Raw genomic sequence first — 25,830 nt, forward strand, 5'->3', positions numbered from 1 at the left:
AGCTCTATAGAGTAAAGTAAATATATTGGGAATTTGAGAGAAAAACAATCCTAATCATAGTTATGTGATGATGGACTCTGAAGCTATCGATTTTTACTGGGGAGAAAGAAGTCGAAGTCACCGATGCATGCTCTCTGAATCTATCAGTGCAGCAGGGGACTCTGGATAAAAAGATTTATAATGCCATGAGCAATGAGAAGCAGAAGTTAATTTTATCCTTAAAGGAAAACATTTTAAAGTACCGGAAATAGTGATGTACCTTACAATCTTGAAAGGGAGAGAGAGAAAATACACTACGCACATGAAGGAGAGAGCACTGATAGTACATGTTACTCCAAAACTGAAAAAAATTAGATTCTGTAATAATCTTTACACAGCAATGGATGATATGCTGGCAACAGTTTGTATCAAAGGAAAATTAAGGTGAGAAAACTATAGTTAGCATTTTGAGCCGATCATGGGTGACTTCCTCAGAAAGTGTACTTTCAAAATTATTTCCTTAGTGTCAGAGTCTGAGACAAACAGTGTAAGACACAAATATTGGGTTTAATGAACCCAAAATCTGAGTTTATTTTTTAAAGACTTGCTAAAGATGACAAGTGTGTAAATCACAGTGCCCTTGGGTAATTACTGGTGTCATTAATACTGTTACAGTCAGTATTTTGAAGACAAAATGAGTGTAAGCTAAAGAATGTAGTTAGAAATTCAAATCTTATGTTTTCCATTTTTTCTTAATCTAATTTACTCTTAACGTTCGATTAGAAATATATTATGTCTCTAAATATTAGGTAATGATATTAAGGCAATTAAAGCAATATTATCTAGAAATTTCTAAAAACCCATCCTTAAATGGAAAGGAGAAAGTGTACATAAAGAGTAATCATTATGCATTTCAACTGAAGCAATAAAGGTCTCCACTGAAGTTCAAGGACAAAACTTTTGTATCTTGAAGTCGTTATTTTTGTTGTTGTTAACTGATGTTCCACCTCCTTAAAACAAAATACAGGATCACCATCCTTTTGAGATCATACAATTCATTTGGCCCACTGTCCATCAGTGTTCCTCAGACTTTACCAGGAGTTAGAAGTTTCCTCTGAGTTCTTAAACATAAGTTCCTTTGTGAACAGTGGCATCCTTCCAGATAAGCATGAGCAATTGGGACCAACACCCATAAATATAGAACAATTTTCCTTCCACAAAGGTGAGGATCTTGCATTATTGTCCTTACCTCCCAATAATCTTGTATTATTATCTTTGACCTCTTCATTATCATTTTCTCATAAACTAACCATAATTTGTTCAAAATAATAAGGTTGGATAAGGCAGGAAACTAGCCATTTTGAGCACTTATGAAGTACAGACACGGTGTCAAGGGCTTTGCACATGCTACAGATCTTTTTTCATCTCACTAAATCTTGCCAAGGTAGATATATTAGCATTCTCTCTTTAACAGCTGAGAGAACCAAGGCTCAGCTTGCTTGAGTTTACACAGGAATTAAATGATGGAGCTGCAATTCTTGATATAAGTCCATGCAAGTGAAAGAAAAGCAGGAAAGATAACCATATAAACTCAAGCTTTATTTTAAAATTTACATTATTTCTTGCTGGGTTTCTTTTTCTTTTTCATATATATATATATATATATATATATATATATATATATATATATATATTTTAATTTTTTTGAAGTGTAGTCAATTTACAATGCTAGTTTCAGGTGTACAGCAAAGTGATTCAGGTATACAGATTATATACATTCTTTTCAGATTCTTTTCCATTATATATTATTACAGGAAGTTGACTATAGTTCCCTATGCTACACAGGAGGTCCCTGTTGTTTATCTATTTTATGTATAGTAACGTGTGTCTGTTAATCCCCAACCCCTAATTTATCCCTTCCTACCCTTTCCTCTTTGGTAACCATAGTTTGTTCTCTATGTCCATGAATCTGGTTTTGGTTTATAAATAGAATTCGTATCATTTTTTTAGATTCCACATATAAGTGATATTATATGATATTTGTCTTTCTCTGACTTACTTCACTTAATATGATAATCTTTAGATGCATCCATGTTGCTGCAAATGGCATTAGTTCATTCTTTTTTATGGCTGCGTAGTATTCCATTGTATAAATATACCACATCTTCCTTATCCAGTCATCCATGTCTTGGCTATTGTAAACAGTGCTGCTATGAACACTGGGGTGCATGTATCTTTTCAAATTAGAGTTCGCTCCAGATACATGCCCAGGAGTGGGACTGCTGGATCACATGGTAAGTCTATTTTTATTTTCTTAAGGAACCTTCATACTGTCCTCCATAGTGGCTGCACTAATGTACATTCCCACCAACAGTGTAGGAGGGTTCCTTTTTTTCCACATCCTCTCCAGCATTTATAGTTTGTGGACTTTTGAATGATGGCCATTCTGAGTGGTGTAAGGTGATACTTCATTGTAGTTTTGATTCTCATTTCTCTAATAAATAGCAATATTGAGCACCTTTTCATGTGCCTGTTGGCCATCTGGCTGTCTTCTTCAGAGAAATGTTTCTTTAGGTATTCTGCTCATTTATGGATTGGGTTGTTTGGTTTTTGATATTAATTGCTGGATTTATTAAATTCTGCCTCTACAGACTATGAGCCCTTCATGAGCAGACTATTTTTTGTGAGTTTTTTGATTACTGTTTTTGCTTTGTTTTGTTTTCCAGCAGCAACAATTAGAACACTCAATAGAACACAGTCAGTGTTTGTGAATTTATTTTAAACTGCTGATATTTGAATGTGTTGGAATTTGTACCATTACTTGGAGCCATAAAAGACTGTCCAAATCCCTAACTCTTCCAATGGGTAATCTGAGGTCCAGAAATGACTGTTCTCTTCAACACTGTTCAACTAGAAATGGCAGAGACAGGATTTGAACTTATGTCTTCTAAAACCAGTGAAATTCCCACCACGTTGTTCTCCTACAGAACATGGCCTCCATAAAGGCAGAAGTTTTAAACAGTATATTGTTTTATAGTTTCTGCCTGCACTGGTTTAAGAGCATCTCTTCTACTTGGTCTCTGGACTGCCTTTTGCCAGAGAGAAGTTCACCAACTCAAATTTCAGAGAGCTCCAAGAAGAACATATTTTCTTTGACAGGGTCTTGACCATTAAATTACCTTCACTTTTCTTCTGACAAAATTCAAGTTTATTAAGTTTCAGGATGTTGCCCAAGGACTATGGCTAAATATAAGAGAAAGATTTATGCTTATAAACAGTTATTTTTCCTTTATTGTGGAAGAAATCTCAAGAGAAATATCAAATAAACCAAGAGAACAAAAAAATGAAAATTTAAAATAAAGTGTGAGTTCTCCTCATAACCCTTCTTAGCTCCATTTTTCATGTATATGTGTATATTATACATAAAGCTTATTTATAAAGATAAATTACACATATATATTTATATAGACTACATATACATGTAACTTGTATAAAGTATATACATACATAAGCCCCTTTCTTGCATTTATATCATGATGTATCATCATGAACAAAACCTAGTGCTTTATAATTGTGTGTTCAGCTTTTGAGTGGAGAAAAGTAAGAAAATGAACATGAGTTCAGTCTCTGGACCCAATCACAGTAACATCTACAGTCTGAAAGGTTTTTTATATTCCACTTTCTGCCTCTATGTATTTACCAACTCAGAACATTCCTCTAAATAATGTTTTCAGACCGTAATATTGAAAAAGTTGAAAGGGACACCCATTAAGCCATCCGGTCCCAATAGTACATTATACACAAAATTAGCTACAGCATTACCTACAGATGAGAAAGCTTTAGTCAGCAATATTAAAGCCATATTATAGTTCAGACGGACCAGCCTGAAGCTGACTTCCTTAAGCCCTCTGAACTCCAGGTGAAAAATGATCTATGTTCAATTTTAAAAAATAAACAAATGAAAAAGAGGTGATTTTTGGCTAAGACTAAACCATATAGTTATTTTCCTCTCATTGTTTTTTCCTCCAGTGTTTTTTATATATATATTCATATATATATATATTTTTAATTGAAGTAGAGTCAGTTTACAATGTTGTGTCAACTTCTGGTGTACAGCATAATGCTTCAATCACACATGGACATACATGTATTTGTTTTCATATTCTTTTTCACCATATTTTTTCCTCCAGTTTTATAGAGACATAATTGACATACAGCACTGTATAAAATTAAATGTACAGCATAATGATTTGACTTGCATAGATCATGAAATGATTATCAGGATAAATTTAGTGAACATTCATCATCTCATATAGACATAAAATTAAAGAAATTAAAAAAAAACTTTCCTGTGATAACTCTTAAGATTTATTCTCTTAACAAGCTCCATTGTACATTACCTCTCTAGTACTTCTTTAATTATAACTGGAAATTCATACACTTTGTCTATCTTCATCAGTTCTCCTCCCCCTCACCCCTACATCTGGTAACCACAAATCTGATCTCTTTTTCTCTGAATTTGTTCATCTTTTTCTGAGTGTCATTGACCTAGAACACTGTGACAGTTCCTGGTATACAAGGCATACAACCCAGTGATTCGATACTTCTATACGTTTCAAAACGATCACCATGTTAAGCCTAGACACCACCTGCCACTATACACAGATACCACATCATTACTGACTGTATGCCCCCTGCTGTACGTCTCAGACTCATGACTCATTTATTTTGTAACCAGAAGTAGGTACCTCTTAAAAGTCCCTCATCTGATCCCTGCCCCCCACCCCCCGACTCCCTCCTCCCTGGCAACCGTCTGCTTGTTCTGTGCCTAGGACTCTGTTTCTCTTTTGTTAGGTTTGTTCATTTATTTTGTTTTTTAGATTCCACATATAAGTGAAATCACACAGAATTTCTCTTTCTTTGTCTGACTCATTTCACTTATTTCCTTCTGTTATTTTAAATATAGAACTTAAGAAAATGATACACTAAACAAACAAACAAACAAAAAAAAACAAAAAACACCTGACAGATGAACTGAACCTAAGTGGTGTGTGTGCTACCGAGAGTCAGGCTGGAACAGAATGAACATGGAAAAAAGGACTGTCACAATCGCATCTTTAAACGTTTTTCTCATAGAAAAGCCTCTGTTTTTCATTATTATTTTATGTACCTATTACACAAAGTGTAAGCAATGTGTAAATATTTGTGGAATTAAGTAATAAATGTCCAAAATATTGTTGAAAAGAAAGAAAGGAGTGGCATCTTTCACAGAATCCTTGGCGAAACAAGGAAGTTGGCTGTTTCAGTTGTGTCTCGTGATAGGATTCAAGTACCCACTGGGAATTAAATGTCAACTCTTATTGCCAGGAAACAGTAGCAGGTAAGATAATTTCTAATTTGAATTTTTCTCATTGTATATGTATCTTGTACAAACAGCCATAAACTACAGGTATTATGTTGTTTAATGACTTTTATTTAAAAAGGAAAAGAAAAAAACCCCATAAAACATGATTTCCTCAACATTAAGACGTGGCAAAAAAAAAAAAAAAAAGTTTGTTTCTTTTGATAGTCTTTATTTTATCAGGCAAAAACAAAACAAAAAAAATTCCATATTCCATTATGTTTCTCTCTTGATGGGATCTCCAAAAGATTTCAGAACTAAGTTTGTGCTTTAAATGACTCTCCTTGGGGCAGGAGCGCCATTGTGTTATTTCACTTCTGCCTGTCCGCCACCAGAGTCCTGTCCTTTCACCAACAGATTATGGTAAAAATATTAACGAGTGAATAAGGAAACTCATCTGCATATCTTATGAAGAGTTTCAAAAAATCCTTTATCTGGAATGGAGTGCTTAATGAAGTGACAGACAATGTAACAGTATTACTCAGTGAACTATTACGAAGCATAATCACAGTTCAATTTTCGAGCACTGTGCTGGGGCACAGCACTTGAACAGAAAAGTGGAGGAACCACAATTATGTCACAGTGCACATCCTGTGTAAAGCCACTCAAATCCAGAAAGGTTACTGTCTCTTGGGAAGCCTCCATCAAGAGCCCTTTTAGTCATTACCTTCCTCAAGGCATTGCTGTTTCTGCCTCTATAGTTTTGACGGCTTTTGAACTAATTTATAAAAATGGAATTAAATTGTAGACTTTTTCGACTAGTTTCTTTCACCTAATATGTTTGTGAGATGCCTCTGCGTTGCTGCATGTAGTGACAGTTCCTTCTTTCCATTGCTGTAGAGTATTCCTTGTGTGAATTCCACTATTAATTTATCCCTCCTATTGTAAGTGGACATGAGGGTTATTTCTAGCGTGTGGTTTGTACAAACAAGTCTGCCAACGTCATTCTGATGCGTATCTTTAAGGACACGTGTGTGTGCCACTCTCTTGGAATTACCAGGTCACGTTTTTTTGCGCATGTTCAGCTTTAAAGATAATTTGCACACAGCTTTCCAAAATGGTTCTAACAATTTACACTCCCATCCGAGCTGTGTGAGGGACCTTGCTGCTCCACAGCTTTGCCTACAATTGATACTGCTATTTCTTTTAAAATTTTTAGTTATTGTGTTAAGGGGTTAAGTTTTAATTTTTATTTCTCTAATGACTCAAATTTGTAGGTATCTTTTAATAGTTTATCAGCCATTAAGATAACTTCTGCTATGAAAGATAACTATCACTTATATGTGGAATCTTAAAAAGTGACACAAATAAACTTATTTACAAAACAGAAAGAAACTCAAGGACACAGAAAACAAACTTGTGGTTACCAGGGGAGTAAAAGGAGTGGGAATAAACTGGGAGTTTGAGACTTGCAGACCCTAACTACTGTACATCAAACAGATAAACAACAAGGGCCTACTCTATAGCACAGGGAACCATACTCAGTATCCTGTAATAGCCTACAATGGAAAAGATGAGAAAGAATATATATGTGTGTGTGTCTAGCTGAATCACCCTGCTGTACACCAGAGACTAACACAACATTGTAAATCGACAACAATTTTAAAAAAAAGCACAGAGACAATTAATATTTTCACAGTCTTATGTAAAAAGTGAGCAAAGACATCTGTAAAAGAAACTAAAGATGACCTCTGTTATGAAGTGTGCTTCTTAACCTTGTTGCTTGTTTTTTTTTTCAGTTGGGCTGTCTTTTTCTTGATTTATTTATGAGTTCCTTCTATGTTCCGCACGCACATCTTATGTCAGATTCTATATTGCCCATATTGCCTCCCACTCTGTGGCTGGTATTTTCATTCACTCAAGGAGTTTATTGAAAACACACACACAGTGATCTTACACATTGGAAAAAGAGAGCAAAGATCTCTACAGGGTATCAGATAACCACAGGTAAGAAAGAAATCATCTTAAGACCGTGGTATAGAGTGGGAGCTCAGTATGTATGTGTTGAATTAATAAATGACAGCATACATTTCAATTCTGTTCAATAAAGTCCTTATCAAAATATCACCTCAATATTTTATTCAATCTAGTAACGGCAGTTTTCTAGGAGAAAAAAATCTCGAATGAGGAAAGTTTTGAAATATCTCAGAGGTTTGAGCGTTTCCCATTGACCAAAGGAGAGATGTGTGGATTACTATTCCTGAAAATTCTGAAGAACTAATAATTTTTTCAAATTTTTTCAAATTATTAGTCCAAGTAAACATGCCATACACTGTTTTACTTTAACATTACATCTAACTGAAGACAATATATTAAAGGAAAAAAAAAAAAACACTGAGAGGATAAAAACACTAAATAGACAAGGGAATGGAACAACACTGTATCTCATTGGAAGACTTTAGAACGAGACGATTTCATGTCGAATGCAATGTTCACAATTACATCTAACAGGAAGACCATGATGACTACTCAACTACCATACAGTCATGTATTAAAAAAAAAAGCTTTATTTTCAAACTGCCTTGGACGATGTTCCTGGTTTTGTTTTTGAATAAGTTGCAAGAAACCTCAATAAAAACCTCCATTGCAGATATGAATGTGAATAAAACCCTGTGCGTGTGAACAGCTGCTCCTGCACTTTGAAAATTGCTTGGTTGGAGGAATAGACATAAATCTATGTAAACAAAACAAGCTTTTTAAAAAGTCATTTTAATTTTGTGAATACTTCCTATAGCTCTTAAATATTTCAATAGTTGCAATCAATTAGGGAATCTATTAAAATTTCCTATTGTCAACTTTATCATGTCATAAATATGTTACTTCTCAAGGTGAAATAATAAAAAGGACCATTTAAGGAATGAGACATTCCTTTAAAGTCAAGCCTTTTAACAGCGGCATAAAACACGTACATCTGCAGTGACTTCACTAACATGGTCACCACTGACATCTATTGGCAAAAGTAAGCAGACAAATTTTGGTTCACTTACAAACTGGGTAGCATTTTTTAAGGGCTCTAGTTTGAATATTAAAAGTTTATTTAGAAATTAATGTTCAGTTATAGCTTTGGTTAAGTTATATAACAACAGGACTATTTAAAATCTGTAACCCCAAATACTGAAGTTATGTTAGAAGTGGCTTAAATAGCTGTCATCTTATGAGGAAAAAAAATTAAAAAGCACCAATTTTGTTGTTGTAAAAAAGATTAAACGTGTAGCTGGAGAACAAGTTTCAAATTTGGAAAACTTTATTTGTTAATTTTCCCAAAGATTAGTTAAGCTCATCAAATACATGGTACTCTTAATTCTTAAAAATAGAAAAGCCAAGGTGTCTTCTGAAATTAGCAAGCTAGTCTGATTATATTTCATTTCTTTTGCACACTTTTGTGGGCTTTTCACTGTCTTTATTCCATCCTCTTCTCTAACTCCCCCCTCCCACTGCGTACCATTTCCTTGACTCTATCCAGCAACCTCTCCCAGTATTTTACAACTTTAAGACAATGAGGTTTTATCAAAGAGTCTTTACACTAACAAGCGTCTGGGTGTAACATCATTGATTTGTATGTTAGGAAAAAACTTTTACATGTCTCTACATACTAAAAATGTTTTAGCTTCCGTGATTCAAAAGTTAACAAAGACAAAAACCCCAGTTTACCTGGAGTTCTCCACTCAAGTAGCGAGAGAGAAAAAAGTCAAAAAAACAGGCTAGTTTGCCAGATGGTATAAATGCTATTGTGTGTATGGATTAAGTGACACAGGCAGGGGGCCCCAATCATAAGGGCAGCAGACAGGCTGCACCGTATTAATGTGTTAGACGTCGCTTTCAGGTGAGGTCTCACATGTGAGCAAATCAGGTGAGGTGGTAAGTCACCAAGATGGTCAGGGGAGAAATGTCCAGAAAGAAGGACACGTAGCTGAGGAAGAATGAGGGCTGGAAAAACAGAAGGTGGCAACGAGACCCATGTCACTGGAGGGAGAGAGCCAAAGGTCGTGTGAAGGAGACAATGTCAGAGAGGTGACGGGGGACAAATCCTGGGGGACTCAGCTCACTCCAGCGCGCAGCTGTAGCACCAAGTGGGATGGAAATGGGAAGGTCTGAGTGGAAGAGAAATACGATCTGACTTACATGCAGATATTTTAGCAAATATTATATACATATAAACAAAATAAACAGTGAAAATCGATGTGAATCAGTCTTACCAAATTTTTTTGAGGCGGGTTTCTTAAGAAAGTACTTAGTGAGAAAAAGATATTTCAGAAATATGTGTAAATGTTTTAGTGTTCAAGTTATAAAGAATTCTAACTCAGATAAAGAGCAGGTCAACTATAAAAAGACAAAATGCATTTTTTTCAATTAATAAAATCAGTGCCTTTAAGTAACCCAGTTAAGCTGTTTATATGAAAATTCCATCAGTAAAATTAGGGATTAGTTTAATCTACTTAATTTAGGATCTGCAAAACAAACAAAGAAAAACTCCTTTGTTTTACTCATACGCGTCTAATTTTTTGGTAAAATTTCACCGCATGTCAAAGTCTTCAGTAAATCTGATCACTCCTCACTACTTCCATTGCTGTTACCTTCATTGAAGCTACCATATATTCTCACCCGAATTATTTCAGTAGATTTTTACCACTTCCAGCTTTTCATTCTATATACAATACCTATAGGGATCTTATTATAATATAGCTTTGATTTTGTCCCTCCTATGTCTTCCCAGCTTACCAGAGAAATGGTAGGAAAAAGGAGAAAAAAAAGAAAAGGGTCACCCTGGTCACCAGGGTGAGAAAAGACTGCAGGGGTGAAGACAAGGACGGGGCACAGAGACAAGAGCTGTCATCCAGGGGAGAGAGAACTGACGCTTGATCAGTGTGGTGGTGATGGATGTGAATGAGCAAAAGTCAGGTGGTGGATGCATTTTGAAAGTAGAAGCAAAAGAACTTGGTAACTAAATGGAAGAGGAGTGTGAAAGAAAAAAAAGAGTTAAAGGAAAAGTCTACAAAGTCAAAATTATTTCCTCTCTGCAAGTCCCTGAGAAAATTCTAATGAGATAGCTAGAGATTATTCTTTCCTTATTTGCACTTAAATATGTGACAGATTGGTATAATAAAAGACTCTGATAACATTCTGAAATCAAGGACATTGAATTACTTCTTTCATAAGATTTACGGTAGTTGCAAATGAAAAATCTATTATCATCTTTCCAAGTGTATATTAGACACAAAACAAAACACATGATTTCAATTTATGATAGTACTAGAGTACTGAATTGTTCCCTGTGAGCATTTGCTAAATCTGTCTTCCAAATGTCCCTTCCTTAAGTCTTCAGACATTTACCATTAGAATCCCAATTCTATTTAACTATGAAATTTCAATTAACAATGTTTCAGTAAAAACATAAGAAGGTTGCCTAATTATTCAGAGTCAACATTATATCCAGATTCAAATCACGAAGGAAGTATGGGTGTTTCATGGCAACACATTTCAAGTCAACAGTGTCTGTAACTCGGACAGTTCATTTGTTTCAAAGGCATCCTGTTGGCCAAGTTACCTGATAGCCACCTCTGCATCAGTTCTGATATCCAGATATGCAATCAGCTGCTCCACAAGAGATGCCCTGGTGGCACGCTCTCATTTCCTTGTATTTCCTCCAACTCATTTTGTCTTTCTAAAAGTGGCCATAAATCCTCTTGCAAGCTTTTGCTCTCTCTACCCACTATGTGCAGACCTTTTTAGGGAAGTTCTAAAAAAAAAAAAAAAAAAAAATTCATCCTACAAAACATTCTCCTGAAGTTTTTGGCAAAATAATTTTTCTTGAAGAAACTTCTTTCCTGTTTCTATTATACTTTTTTCTTTGACAACATTGCTTCCTTCAACATTTATCCCAAGTTCACTCTGTTCTTTTTGATCACTGTATTCATTTTAACTTCATGCACTTAAATTATTCAATTCTAAGTGCAGTGATCTTGGAAATAAAAATCCTTTAAAAATACAGCCTATTATTTATTGTACAGAGTAACTCAAAATGAAGACAGCTCTCTTTAAAACTGCTCTTTGTGCGTGCATGAGTGTGTGTGTGTGTGTATTCTTATAAGGAGCTTTAAAAGGTCCTTCTCTTGATTCTGACCTTCCATTTTCAATATCCTTTGCTTCTCGCTGGATTGTGAATGCCCTTTTCCTGTGTCTGAAAATCTTTCAACCTTCACCATTCATTCTAAGAATCAGCAATATGTTATGTTTTTATAGAACCTTTCTTCCAGGGAACAGAGAGTGTTTCATATATATTACCACATTCATCCTTAAAATTTCTCTCACAACACCCATAGCCCCGGCGAAACTATGCCTCGGTTGAAACCTCAATCCGTATCTTTAGTTCTTCCTTCCTTGACTGCCTTTCCTGTAAACTCTGTAAATCACATTTTCAGAATCCTGCATCTGGAGAAATAAGCATAATTCTATCACTCAAATGACGTTTCTTTCTAACCTGGTTCTCAGGATTCACCGTTTTTATTTTAAAACTTTACCACCATCGACCTGGTGGGCCTTTGGTACTGAAGTCTTGCCACTCCTCTCTGGAACTTCTCCTTCAGGAAAATGAAATAATTTGACTTGATACCATGTGGTACCTGCTTTCTCAACTGTGTCACTCACATTGCTCTAAATTATAGCTGTGTCCCATTTCAATTTATTTTCTTTTTCTACTAATGATGAAAAATTAAAAGTCTAAGTTTTATTTGATTTTTATGTACATGCCAAATATGTGTTTTGAAATGCTGATTCCTTGCTAGTAACAGACAGCATTTGTAAATGTTTACCACGAAGTAGTTGCCTGTATAAATGCTCAGGTCAACTGACTGATGTAATTTTCACTATAGGCATAAAAGCTCAGTCCTACTTCCTATACATTAGAGATAGAAAAACTAAGGTTTTCAAAGGTTAAATAACTTGCCCCAGAGGATTAACATAGAAAGGAGTTGAACATGGACTTGGACCGAAGTAGCCAGAAGATATCACTATTTGCCACTCTACGTCATCTCTACACAACGATCTCAGGTTGAATTTTTTAAAGCAATATTACTTTTCCTCAGAATTCATCAATTATCTATAAAACACTGCATTTCATGGCTAACTCCTGGAATTCAGAAAGTCGCTCTGAAATCTGACCATTTACTTAGACAAGATTGCCAGTACTCAAATGTCAAAGTTTTTTCAGGCTTAAAATAAGCCATTTAATTCTTTAACCAGAATTAAACTAATTAATTACCTTCAATATGTATTTTAAAGTAAAGTAAAGCCACTAGGGAGCTCTTAAGAGGAGTGAGACATTCTACAGAGGATGCGTTTCCTGTTTCTCTGTCCTGAGCTGTCCGGTCCCGCTTTGTTCTTCTTGATGAAATGGCCCGCTTGTGTCAGCTGAAGCTCCTCTGTTACAGACGGCCTGCCTCATTATCTGGCATTGACTTTCCCCTTTGATTTTTCAGTTCTGAGGACTTAGCATTTCCACATGAACTGGCTTCTTCTCATGAAGCTCACTTCTCGAGTCACTGTATGTAGCCCCCTAGGGGCCGAGAACCACGTTAAATGCTCAGACACTGAGACAGAAGCCAAAATTAAGAGTCAAATTTCAAGGATTGTTTGGGTAAAGCTAACAATTGTGCTCAGCATTTTCCTTTACAGGTGTATCACGTTGCTAATCCTTCACTCACAGGGCAAAATGAAATGCCAAGTGCACTACCAAATAAAAGAATACGAATCTCCCTCCCCACGCAACGTGATACTGAAGTAACATTACTCAGTTTGAGGGTATGTGAGAGAGAGAAGAGTTAATTATTTGAACTAAATCCGGAGAGGTCGGTCAAGAGCAAAAAACAAAGTGTGATAAGCTAATCTATTTAGCTTTTTATGTAACATCAGTGTTACACAGAAGATAAACCATATTCCATAAATTAATCTTTAGTGCCTTTAAATGCTTGAATAGGATGGGCATTAAAAATGATACGACAGCTATACCACTGCCAGATTGGGTATTTTATTCCTACAAGGAAGATTCAAAGATCTAGGCAGATGCAGTGCCTATTTCTTCCTCTTTCACCACTTCAAGTAAGTCTCTCCAATTTTAGGCTCAGTCCTTTTAAAAAAATACTCTTGTGTGACAATTTCCCTCCAAGTCTATTTAACTTGATGAAGATGGTGTTTATGCATTAAAAATTATTTCCTAATTAGCTGAAATCATAAAAATGGTATGTAGCTTTTAAGTATTTTCTATGTCCTTCAGATAAGCTTTGAATCATTGAAACTAAAGACTATAAGCCATGCAGATGTAAAATAAAAGATAAATTTCCTATGCAAACATTTATACCATATGTTAGTCATGCAAATGCTCCTTTCAGAAGCAGGAAAAAAAAGCTTGGTTTTTTTTTTCTCAAATGAAGCTCGTTCCTCAGAGCACAATTGCAAAGTTGAGATTTACATATTTTTGACTGAAAAATTCATTTACATATCACAAGGTAAGTGACTTCACAATGTGAAGATTTCAGGACCCACTGACACTATACGTACCAGACAATTAAAAAACGACACTCAGATAGTTAAGATTATTGTTGAACTTGATTTATTATACACTTAGAAGAAACACCACCCAAATCTAAAATCTAAACATCTTGAGTATGGAATGGATTCAGTGGTGTTTAGATATTAAACTTGACCTCAAAAATAATGCAGTTAGATGAAGATTGTGTACGAAAAAATACGATAGGCAATATGTCAATATAGAAAAGCTTCCACTTGGAAAAAAAATTCATCTAAAAGCAACACAGATTCTTCCATCCATCTGGTCAACAAAGAAGAAATCAAGGGAGCAAGAAGGAAAGCAATTTTCCCTGCACTGCATTGGTGTGAGTACAGAGATTTAACGTTTGTTATATAAATGAACTTGCTACCAAGACTAAAATGATGACATGCAAAGATAAAAATGCCAAATATTAGATCCTACTCATCAAACTCAGCAAGTTTAGAATCATAAAATGGAAAACTTTTAGTAGCTATTCATTTGGTAACATTTGCACAAAATAATATATTGTCACAGATTGTCAGAGAACTGATAGTCTGCCAAGAAGTCTTTGATTCAAATTTGTAAAAGAGTAAGGTCCACAAAGGACATCAGACTTCACAGGGAGGAAGAAAAGAGGCAAGACGTAGGCTCACAGAACCCACAGAATTTTGGAACTAGAGAAAACGTAAGAAACTACCGCATCCTTTTCCTAGATCTTTTTAGAAAAGCAACTAGAACGATACTAAGTAGACCTTACTCAAGGGAACGGTGAGCAGGTGGCTGATTACCATCGTCTCAAGTAATGTATTATATAAATAAAGGAAGTGTGATGTTATTTAGAGTATACAAGGCAAGTTAAATATAAAATTATTTTTCCTCTATCTGTATTCATGTATCATTAAATAACTTAAGCAGAACTTAAAAGGATTAAAAGTACTACTTTTACAATGTTTAAAATTTTAAAGATACATTTATCTTAGTATTTTCACTATTCTTCAACTTTTTCTTTTTAAAATAATTTTGAAAAACACAGCCTCATACCATCATAAATAAAAGTGTAAGTCTTTTAAAATAATGCATTCCTTATAAATAGTTTATATATTTTAACTGGTAATTTAGTAAGATTTTGGTAGTCAGCATGCACATTCTAACTCAAGAAGTGGTGTCACCATATTTGTACATTTACTATTACATGTACTGTACTAGCATATATGTGCATACAGTCACATATTAGTGATTGGTAACATGCTCTAAAATGTATAGCATCAAATGCTGACACCTCTTTCCCTTTGTTTCTAATATATATCATATTATAAAATATTCATAATTAATTTCCTCATTTATTTGTATTTTAAAGAAACCCATGCCTTGCTATTTCCAGACACTCAAAATATTGCATTATCCAAAAAACATAGTCATTAAACTTAGAAATGTCAAGTATGCTTTTGGGTCTGTGAAGGGGACACTACAATTTTCCATTTGACTTGAAAATAAATCAAGCAGCTACAACATCCTCGAAGTAACATTATTAATTACGTCTGCTAATTACCTCTGAGCCAAGTGCACACTGTGGGGCAGAAGCAGAGTGGTCTCCTATGCAGGTTTGCTTTGAGGGACGTCACAGGATCTCACTCTATCAGCCTGTCTCCAACTTCCCCCTGCCCTGGGGCTGGACTCTGACCTTCCTACATTAGCAAGATCTGCCAAACTTTGTGTTGAGCTCAGCTCTTGGTTCTGGCCCTTTTGCAACATTGTTCTCTCCTGGGATTGGTCTACGTAGCAGAAAAAAAGGGGAGAGATATTTCTCATGGAAGAGAAACTCCTGTGCCAAACTGAATTTACTTCCCAGTCTTGGCTACACTACGTCAGTTCCGTCTTTATTGGTGGGATTTGTCATCTGGGAGACATTCTGATACCTGCACTGTTACTGACTCACCATCACGTTCATCACTGCTCAAGCATAGGAGAAAAACTATCTATGGAGAGAACAAGAGAGTTTCTGTTCAACAATATTCAGGAATTCTCAAAATGGTCCTTCCAAGAACTAATAGAGACCCTTAGTAACTCCCTGTCACAATCACCATGAAGACCTGCAGGTCGTTTTCACTGAGAGGTAAATGGGAGACAGAAACAATGTTCTAACTTCATCTGGGTGTCCATCTGTACACCAACAAACACAGGAGGGCCAGGTCCAAACCTTCCGCGTGCAACAGGCTTGGTGATACGAGATCCTGTTTCCAACTGATTTATCAATTTAGTTTTGATGTTTGTTTTCTAGGAAAATGAATCTCCAATTCATTTTTAAAACATGTATTTTCTACTCTTGATACCTCCCAGAGGTTATTTAACAATAAGAAAACACAGACGTATAGAATTTGGCATTTGAAAAGAATTTCACACAAATCTTTGCTAAGGCTGACGGTGCCTGTAGTTTGCGAGGAGTTAAACACCTGGCTCATCCAGCCAACTTGCCACAGTCTTTTTATTTATTTATTTAATTTTAAGTAGATTCATTAAAATGAGATACTGTGGTTTATTAAGAAAAACATGAGCTTTGGGGGCCGACCAATATTGGTTGAACTTCAGACTCTGTTGATGAGGAGTGATGAGAATTCAGGCTGCTTTTCTAATTTGTTAGAAGAGAGTGATTTTAGCTACTTCAAAGGGCACCTAAGTGGGCAGAGTTAATTACTGAACATAAAATTTCTGCTACCGTGCCTGACACGTGGTGGACACTTAACAACTGCCGGTTCCCTTGCCACTTCAGTCTTGACTAGATGCATACAACATGGTATTTTCAGCTCTTTCATTGCACACTATGCACCTTATTATAATGCTAATAGTTTAGACTGTTGTATCAACCACTGAGTTATTCTGTTTAAGCTAAGTATTAAAGGCTAGTGTAGTCCTTCCAGAAAGAGCCATTTGGACTGGATTGCACAAGATGGCTTTGAAATCAGAACAGTGCACCAGAGATGCTGGGAGCACTGGGGGAGTCTGGGGGTGGAGTACCCACATTCTAATCCCAGCCATGCAATCCTGATGAGACTGTGCAATTCTCCAAGCCTCGGTCTCCTCATCTGAAAACCAGTGATGGAGGGGAGTCAAAGGAGGATGCTCAGTTGAGCTGTACCTGTGGCTGCTGGGAGCTGGAAGCATTTGATTATAGGGCAGATGGGGGAGGGGTGAAGTGTATTACAGAGCAACATGTTTGGGTCTTTTAAAAAAGCATAAAACTGAAGAGAGACATTAAGAAACAGGATGAAATACAGCACAAACATCATTTAGTTATTTAAATTGAAGTATATGCATACACATAGCAATGCACGTTTTGCAAGAGTATATGCCCACGCAATGTTTCACATTTCAATGATCGCATGAGAGGTGGAGAATCAGAGGACAATATACAGTAGAAGCTCACTAAATGCTAATTCTGTAGCATAAAAAATGTAAAGGAAAGAATGTGTGAGAATGTGTAGTCATGCTTCAAGTTTTTCTGGTAAAAAAAAACACTGGTAATCTAAAACAGGGCTACAAACGATGGATTTTTAAAACATCAGAACAAGGTATTTATAATTTACTATACTGTTATTTTAATTTCCTTCTGTGATATTAGCAGTTTCAGGAAAAAGTGAGAATAAGGAAATAGCACGAGAGCAAACAAAGCCAATTTAGAATTAACTAACTAAAAATATTGAAAAATTCTTTTTCAGCTTGGCTGATCTCAAATTAATCATTTATATGCTTTTAAATCTGGCTAGCAAAAAAAAAAAAATCAGAAAGGCTAATTACAAAGCTTAAGGATTTACAAAGGTTTTAATCTCCACGTCTTTTTGTAAAGCTTGCAATTAGCATATTTTCAAAGAACAGACCATACAACAGGTAATATTATCATGACTTGGTCTTGAATTCATCTAATTATCTTTTAAAAATGAAATCTAATATAATGCAGAAAAATTCTAATATTTAAATTCCAAGCTAAGGCTTTACATCTTTAAAATAAGTATATTAAAGTTTATTAATAAAATCAAGTCAATATTTATAACATTATTTTATTGTTAAATTGAGATTTCTATTAAACCCATTTTTCTACTAAGCACTTACTTAGAAGAGGAAAGAACAATACACCTGGATTTTCCAGAAGAAATTAACTCTTTTAAACTGTCCATCAACTAATGAAACCACCAATTTAATTACTTTCCTCATTCTCAAGAATATAAAATGCTCTAATTTATCATTAGTGTTGTTATGACAAATGCCTGATAAACTTATGATTTGACATTATGGCTGAATTATCACTGGAACTAGTGGAAAGGTTTATGATGTGAGACTTTTCTAATCCCAAAGCATATTGATAAAACCCAGCTCCAATAAACAAAAATCATCCTTGGCCTTGCTGTTTTCTAGCTACAACTTTAGGTATTAAACATTAAAAATATAAATAAGAAAGTTATTGACACCTTATAAGAAGGAGTAAATCCTAATTGATTTTCTTTTTATGCCTCACTATTGCTTTTTTATGAATTATTTATATATTCAAATATAAACATGATGATAAATTAAAATATGTACTATATGACTGCACAATTAGTATAAATCAAAATATTTTCTCCATAATACTACCTACACACACTGATATAAAAATAAGAGCCCTCAGCTGAGGATAATGTGCTTTCTGAGTATGTTTTTCATTTTTAGTACTTGAACAAACCCCTCATTTTCAGCAGCACATTATATTATCTTGGAATGGAAAATTTAACTCCATAAAACAACAAAAACACAAATCCACACCCAGAAACTCTTTACCTCCTCCACACAGAGATTATAGCATGCAAATCTTTTGTTAACATCTCATTTTTAAAAAGGAATTTAATGCAGGTTTTTCTTATGATGTCCTTGGAACCACACAATATGTTCCCAGGAAATTAAAAGTGGAACAGCTAATCCAATATCCTGCCCTTGCAGGGGTCTACATCTGATGCTTCCAGGGAGGTTGACAACACACAGACAGTCCCCCAGCTTCCTATGTAGATGAGCCAGCCAGAGAGTTCAGTTTGCCCCTTTAGATTCATTTGAATCTAGAAACCTGACATTCAGATACTTAAGGTCAATCATCAGTTTTGTGGCAGCTGAAGAAAAGCCTATCATGACAAGACAGTAATCAGACTAGTTACTCTGAGTGTCTCTTCCCATCCTCACACGGGTATCTCCTTCAAATGCACAAAGCGTCTCTTAAGAAGACATTTGTAGAATTGCAGTCCTAGTCAATGGTACATATACTTTTATTTTTTCTTCAAATATCTTCCCACTTTGGACTTGGAACAATCTGATCATTATCTATGAATCAATAAATATTATTCACAAACAAACTAGGGATTGAAATGTTGGCTTGCAATGATTCATTTTGCTCCTTTATTCATTGCCACCTTCACATTATATCTGCTGAATCAATTGTCCTCAAGGTGTTTCCTGGTTTCCCAGGGCCTCCCACCAATGCCATACCCAGCCTGGCCTGGATCCCACACTAGAGCCGACACTCCAACACCCCAACATGCTCTACCTAAATTTTGCTGCCTACTGTCCTATTCTGCATTCATTTCTGCAGAGTATAAACAGTGATTGGCTCATTCATCTAATAAACTGTCTTAAGTTTTCAATAACTACATTTAATTTTCTTTATCAATGTAAGTGTTGTCTAAAGGCACTGTAGCATTCTGACATGGGTCCTGGAAGAGAAGAAGGAAATCAATGGGAAACCAGATGAAATCTGAATACATTTTGGAGTTTAGTTAACAGTAATATGACAATGCTGGTTTCTTAGTTTTGATAAACATACCATGAAATGTAGTGTGTTAAGGGTGGGGAGGGCAGAATAGATGAGGGGTCTAGAATGGACTCTGTATTAGCTTTGCAACTTCTCTGTAGAACTAAAACTAGTGCAAAGTAAAGAGTTTATTTTAAAAAACAAGTACTGCATTTTAAAACAAGACTTCAATTAATTAACACAAAGAATGAGGAAGATGGAAATTTCAGATACAGTGATGGTTCTGCAAAGAGAGATATTTGAGAAGGAGAAACTCCAGTCACTCCTTGCTTTACCTTTTAGAGGCAGCTGCCTGTCTCTGCCTTTGCATAAAGGTTGGCTGTGAAGGAAATTGCACTGATTTGCATGACATCTGGTCAGGCACCGACATCATCTCAGATTTACTTTTCAGAAAGATTAACCGTATTGCTTCATGGAGCGTGGCCTTTAGAAGTCAAGAGGACACCAGGTGAACAGTGTACAAATATCAGACAAAAGCTGTCCTGAACTACTGAAAACAAAGAGAACGTAAAATGATGAATCAAGAGACAGCACGAGACTACTGTATATAAAATAGATAAATAACAAGGTCCTACTGTATAGCTCAGGGAACTATATTCAGTATCTTGCAATTAACTATAAGGAAAAAGAAAATACATACACGTATAACTGAGTCACTAAGCTGCACATCAGAAACTAACACAACACTGTAAATCAACTAAACTTCAATAAAAAAGAAATTTGAAAAAAAACTACAGAGGAAGTGAGAGAGAGGACTCCCAGACTGCTTTTGCTCAGGCCACCGAGTAAATAACAGGACAACTGACCGACGAAGAAATTACAAAAAAGAGAGCCACTTAGACAGAGGACCAAGATGATAAACACACACAGACTTCAAAGGCTACGGAAATTTTATTAGAGAAGCAGCTCAGGAGAAAAGGCCAAGCTACAAATGAAGGTTTGAAAATCATCAGCCTTAATGTGGTGTGGAGGAATTTTTTGAAGATTATTCAAATAGTTACTGGGATGATGCAATTAGAATGCCCATTCAGAACAGAAGAAAGTCAACTGTCAAGTCAGAGAAACGCACAGCCTATGATCAGACACCAAGTTCTTTATTAGAGAAGATTCATAGCCTTAGGCTATGGAATTTATACAAAAAAGTGTAGCTTGTAGGGAAAGACTGATTGTTAAAAGCCAATTCTGCCTCATGTAAATGATTATATTATGTTTCATTATTCACTCCTAATAAATACCACAAATGATAAAGAAAGGCAAATACATAAATACAAACTGAAAGGAACCACATGCAATAGGTATTGTTTCCACAGACACATGTATATTTCTCTATAAGTCATAGTGTCAAAAATTAGCACACAGAGTTTTCTTTAATAGTAAAAGTACCATGAGTCTTGTGACCAACTCTATATAGTTTCATTTTGGTTAAAATGAAGTTGGTAAAACCCTAGCATGATGATGAATTCTATGAGAATAATTTTACAATTATTCTACTTAAGTCATTTTCTCCCTAGGAGAGTTTTCACCTCACTTTGATTATTAGTCTACATTTGGTATAATTTTCCCCTTACTTAGGTTTCTTTGTGAAAGAGATCTATTTCACAGAAGGATAAGACATTAGTAGTTGCACTTAGTAGTGATTTCATGTTGTACTGGTTGTGAAATCGAACTAAAAGTCAAAAACATGATACGGTGTTCCCTTTGGAATAGTATTTCACCTTGATGTGAATTTCACACTGGGAAAATAGAAATAATGAGTATGTCGCACTTGGAAATCTACACATAAAAAACCAAAAGTATTCACAGAGGGATATATATTTATAAAATTTTTAACCTATATAAGAATCTCTATCCACACAAAAAAAATATACTGGCTCCATCTATATTAGTTAAAAACTACTTATCTCTTTTAACTTGAATGTTGAAAAATAAGTTATATCAAATCTCACCAAAGGTAAGCCTACAAAATCTATCCCATGCCAACAAATGTCTTAGTCACAAGGTAATCATTCAGTAACTGCCCTGAAATAATAGGAAACTAATGTTTCTAAGAACAGACTGAGAAAGTGAGACTTCTTAAGCTATGAAAAATCACTTCCCAAGAGAACAAGAAGACAAGTAACAAGTCACAAACTGCGAAAAAAAACTTGGAGAAGACACATCTGATAAAAGGCTGTTATCCAAAATACACGAAGAACTCTTAAAAATTAATAAGAAAACAACCTGACTAATAACTAGACAAAGATCTTAACAGACACCCCACCAAAGAAGATAAACAGATGGCAAATACATATAAGAAAGATGTTCCACACCATATGTCATCCAGGAAACGCAAATAACACAATGAGATACCACTACACACCTACTAGAATGGCTAAAATCCAGAATGGCCAAAATCCAGAACACCGACAACAAATGCTGGCAAGGACGCGAAGCAGCAGAACACCCATTCTTTGCCGGTGGGAATGCAAAATGGTGCAACACTTTGGAAGACAGTTTGGTGGTTCTTACAAAACTGATCCGCTTAGCATACAATCCAGCCCTTGGGCTCCTTGGTATTTAGCCAAAGGGGTTAAAAACATACCCACACCAAAATCTGTGTACGAATATTTATATCAGCTTTCTTTATAATTGCCAAAACTTGGAAGCAGCCATGATGTCCTTCGGTAGGTGAATATGTAAATCAACTGTGATACATTCAAACAGTGAAGTGTTATTCAGTACTGAAAAGCCATGAAAAGACATGGAGGAAACTTAAACACATATTACTAATTGGAAGAAGCCAGTTTGAAAAGATTATCTACTACATGAATTCAAATATATAACATTCCGCAAAAGACAAAACTAAGAAGGTAGAAAAAAAGATTGGTGGCTGCTAGGAGTTGGGGTTGGGGGGAGGGTGTGGGAGAGAACAGGCAGAGCACAGGAAACTTTCAGGGCAGTGAAAATACTCTATATGATGCCATGATAATGGATACATGTCATTTTACATTTGCCCAAACCCATACATAGAATGTTCAACACCAGTAGGGAACCCTAAGATAAATCATGGATTTTGGGTGGTTTTGTTTTATCAGTGTAGATTTTTCAGATATCATTTGTACCAAATGTCCCACTCTGGTGGGTGATGTTGACAATGGGGAAAGCCATGCATATGTGGGGCAGAGGGTATATGGGAAATCTCAGTACCTTCCTCTCAGTTTTGCTGTGAACCTAAAACTACTCTTAAAAAATAATGTCTTTCAAAAAAAACATTTGTGATAGCAGGGATAAAATTTCCCTCTTCTCTCTGTCTTTAACTTGCACTATTCCTGTGAATAAAGACATTCTAGCTTGTATATCTTACTATTATACTTTAAAAATGTCTTGTGATGCCAAAAAGAATTTTGCTTTGATTAACTGGAGACAGATCCTGAAGGAAGAATATGGATTTTTTTAGGTTATTTTGTGAAAAAGAAAGAATATCCTATGGAAGATTGTAACTTTATTTATTACATTGTAGAAATAAAATATGGCTAGTCTGCAGCTAATAATTAATACTAAAAGGTATGTATCCTATAACTATTACAACTCTAGCATAAAAAAATTTAGAATGACTTGTCTAAATGGACTGACAAATCTGTGTAAGCTCTGTGGGACTGGATTAGAAAAATGCTAGGCATGACCTTAAAGTGATGGTATTCCTCTTTATGTTGTATCATTTGATGAGACAAACCTTATCTTAAAATACAGTTATAAGATAAACAATGGTGGTGTACCCAGGCTACTGGACTGGATAGGGAAAGGAAGAAGCCAAGTTAGTCTCCCCCAAATCTTTTAGACAAACCGGGGTTCCAATTTTAACTCTGTTTGCTAGTTTTATGAACTAAGTGAGTCAATTTCCATACTTAAAAAAAAAGAAGCCAGTTATCTATCTCAGTGTTAACTTTGAGATGATTAATGGAAATAATTTTCTAAGTACTCAAATATATGTGTGTGCTTATTATTTTTAAGTTGTACTGGCTAATCAAACAAAATCAACCAAGAAGGTTGTTATTTACTTTGATGAGTAAAACCCAAATAATTGGCAGTGTGAATAATCCATATGCAAAAATGAAATACAATTTTCTCAATTTTAGAAAGTGAAAGCATACACAATGATACAGTTCTGTTAAAATTAACACTAATTTCACATGCAGGATGTACTAACTCCATTTATAACATGCATACAACTGCTTTTTCAAATACAGCATTCCTCCTAAGCTTTGAAAGTTGCATTTAGATGTACCTACCCATCATTCAGGTCAATAAGGACATCAAATGTACCAGCCACTTGCTCAGAGCAGGTGAGTAACACCAATAAATAGATGTACATATGTGCATAATACCAACACAGTAGAAAGTGAAGTCAACAAAGCTTTCCAAAAAGTTCTAGCAGACAGAAGGCTCTAGTCCCCATTGGGTCTGTTTTAGAGTATTATCAAGGATGGCAGGAGAACCAAAATATGCTTTGTCTTCTGATGAAATGTTTACTACAACGGCTCCTTTAGCAATGTCAACAATTTCTTTCAAAAATAGAATCTCTGGAAACACATTAACTCTTTCAATATGCACTAAATAATAGGGGTATTATTAAACTTCTTAGGAAGCTGTTAAGAATCAGACAAATAGCCTTAATAAGCAGGTAGATATGTGTGTTACCAAATGGTAAAGGGCACTGTGTGAAAAGAAACAAGGTGGGAAAAAAAAAAAAAAAGAGCAGAGCCCAGGAAAGTGCCTACAGCCTTGCAGAAGACATCAGGAGGGGCAGGGACGTCACAACACTCGAACCACAAGCAGACTATACAATGTACAGATTGTATAAAGCAGATCTAGAAAGCAGGAAATTAAAAAGTAAAGAATACTGAATCTCAAAAATACATGAAATAAGGACTATTGTATTTTTGAAAGGAAAGTGAAAGTATCTTACAAGAATTTGCTATCCGGAAATCAGTTTTATTAAATAGTTAACTGAGTACTTAGTGCATATGGAAAATCAGTTATAACCTCAAAATGACGACATGAGGAAAAATCATCATGACAAAAAATTGAAATTCTGGCTTCATCATTTGTAGCAATAGAGTATTTAAAATTCCTTATGAGATGTGTATTATTTTTAAGTCACATTGCCTAATCAAGTGAAAACCAAGAAGGCTGTCTTTACTTTGATGAGCAAAATGCAAGTAATTGCCAATATGACTATATCCCATATGCAAAATAAAATACAATATTCTCAAAGTAAAAAAAAAATGAACACATACACAATGATGCAGACCTACTGAAATTAACACTAATTTCATATTATGATTATATACATATTATGTAATTTTATATTATGAACTCAACTTATAAAATTGGAGGTAAAAGAACTGGAGACAAAAGTTAAACACAGATGGTTATCACTCACCTGAAATTAGTTGGTTTTATTATTTGTAATTTAAGTGCTTAGTAAGTTCCGTGAATAATTTGTCTCTATGTTTTTCTCTTGAATCAGACATATTTACAAGTTGCAAATAAGAGTTTCAACCAAATAAGCCATTCCTTATGCTGTGACGCTTTATCACTTCCTTCAATCAGAATGGCAAATATGTAAAAAAATAATAAAAACTCATGGTACAAAAAGTTTGGGGAAATGCTACTGATGTAAATGCAAATTGGTAAAAAGTTTCAAATGGGCAGTTTGACAGTAAGTATCAAAATATATAAATTATGCATAAAATTTGATGCAGCAATCTCATTTCTAGGAAGTTACACTGATATAGCGACACATGTGTAAAACATGTACACACAAAAATACTCACCACAGTATTACCTTCAATAGTGAAAAAGGGAAAACAGGCCACAATTTATAGAGGATTGATTAAATAAATCATGAAATAATTTGCAGACACTAGCTACTATGCTCAAGAAGTATGTTTATTGATATGGAAAGATTAAAATTTGATACTAATAGGCTGTCATACTTCATAATATACACATGATTAAATTTAATTGATTTGTGAAGCATTATATGATTTTAGATGAATTCAAATAGATCAACTCTTACAATAATTCCATGAGCCACTT

The 25,830-nt window shown here is 35.0% G+C and overlaps 1 long non-coding RNA gene across 17 annotated transcripts in view; it reads right to left on the reverse strand.

Moving 5' to 3' along the window:
- Positions 1-25,830, reverse strand: part of LOC106730317 — a 230,561-nt gene that overhangs the window by 81,081 nt on the left and 123,650 nt on the right. The window contains exon 21 of one of the 17 annotated variants that reach the window (XR_004314668.1): positions 9,695-11,117. The exons of the other annotated variants lie outside the window; for them this stretch is intronic. This is a non-coding gene — a long non-coding RNA (uncharacterized LOC106730317). Of the gene's footprint in view, positions 1-9,694; positions 11,118-25,830 lie in introns of those variants that run through there. 17 annotated transcript variants of the gene reach the window in all.

This window comes from Camelus ferus, chromosome 23 (genome assembly GCF_009834535.1).
Source record: "Camelus ferus isolate YT-003-E chromosome 23, BCGSAC_Cfer_1.0, whole genome shotgun sequence".
In the NCBI taxonomy this organism is placed as follows: domain Eukaryota; kingdom Metazoa; phylum Chordata; class Mammalia; order Artiodactyla; family Camelidae; genus Camelus; species Camelus ferus.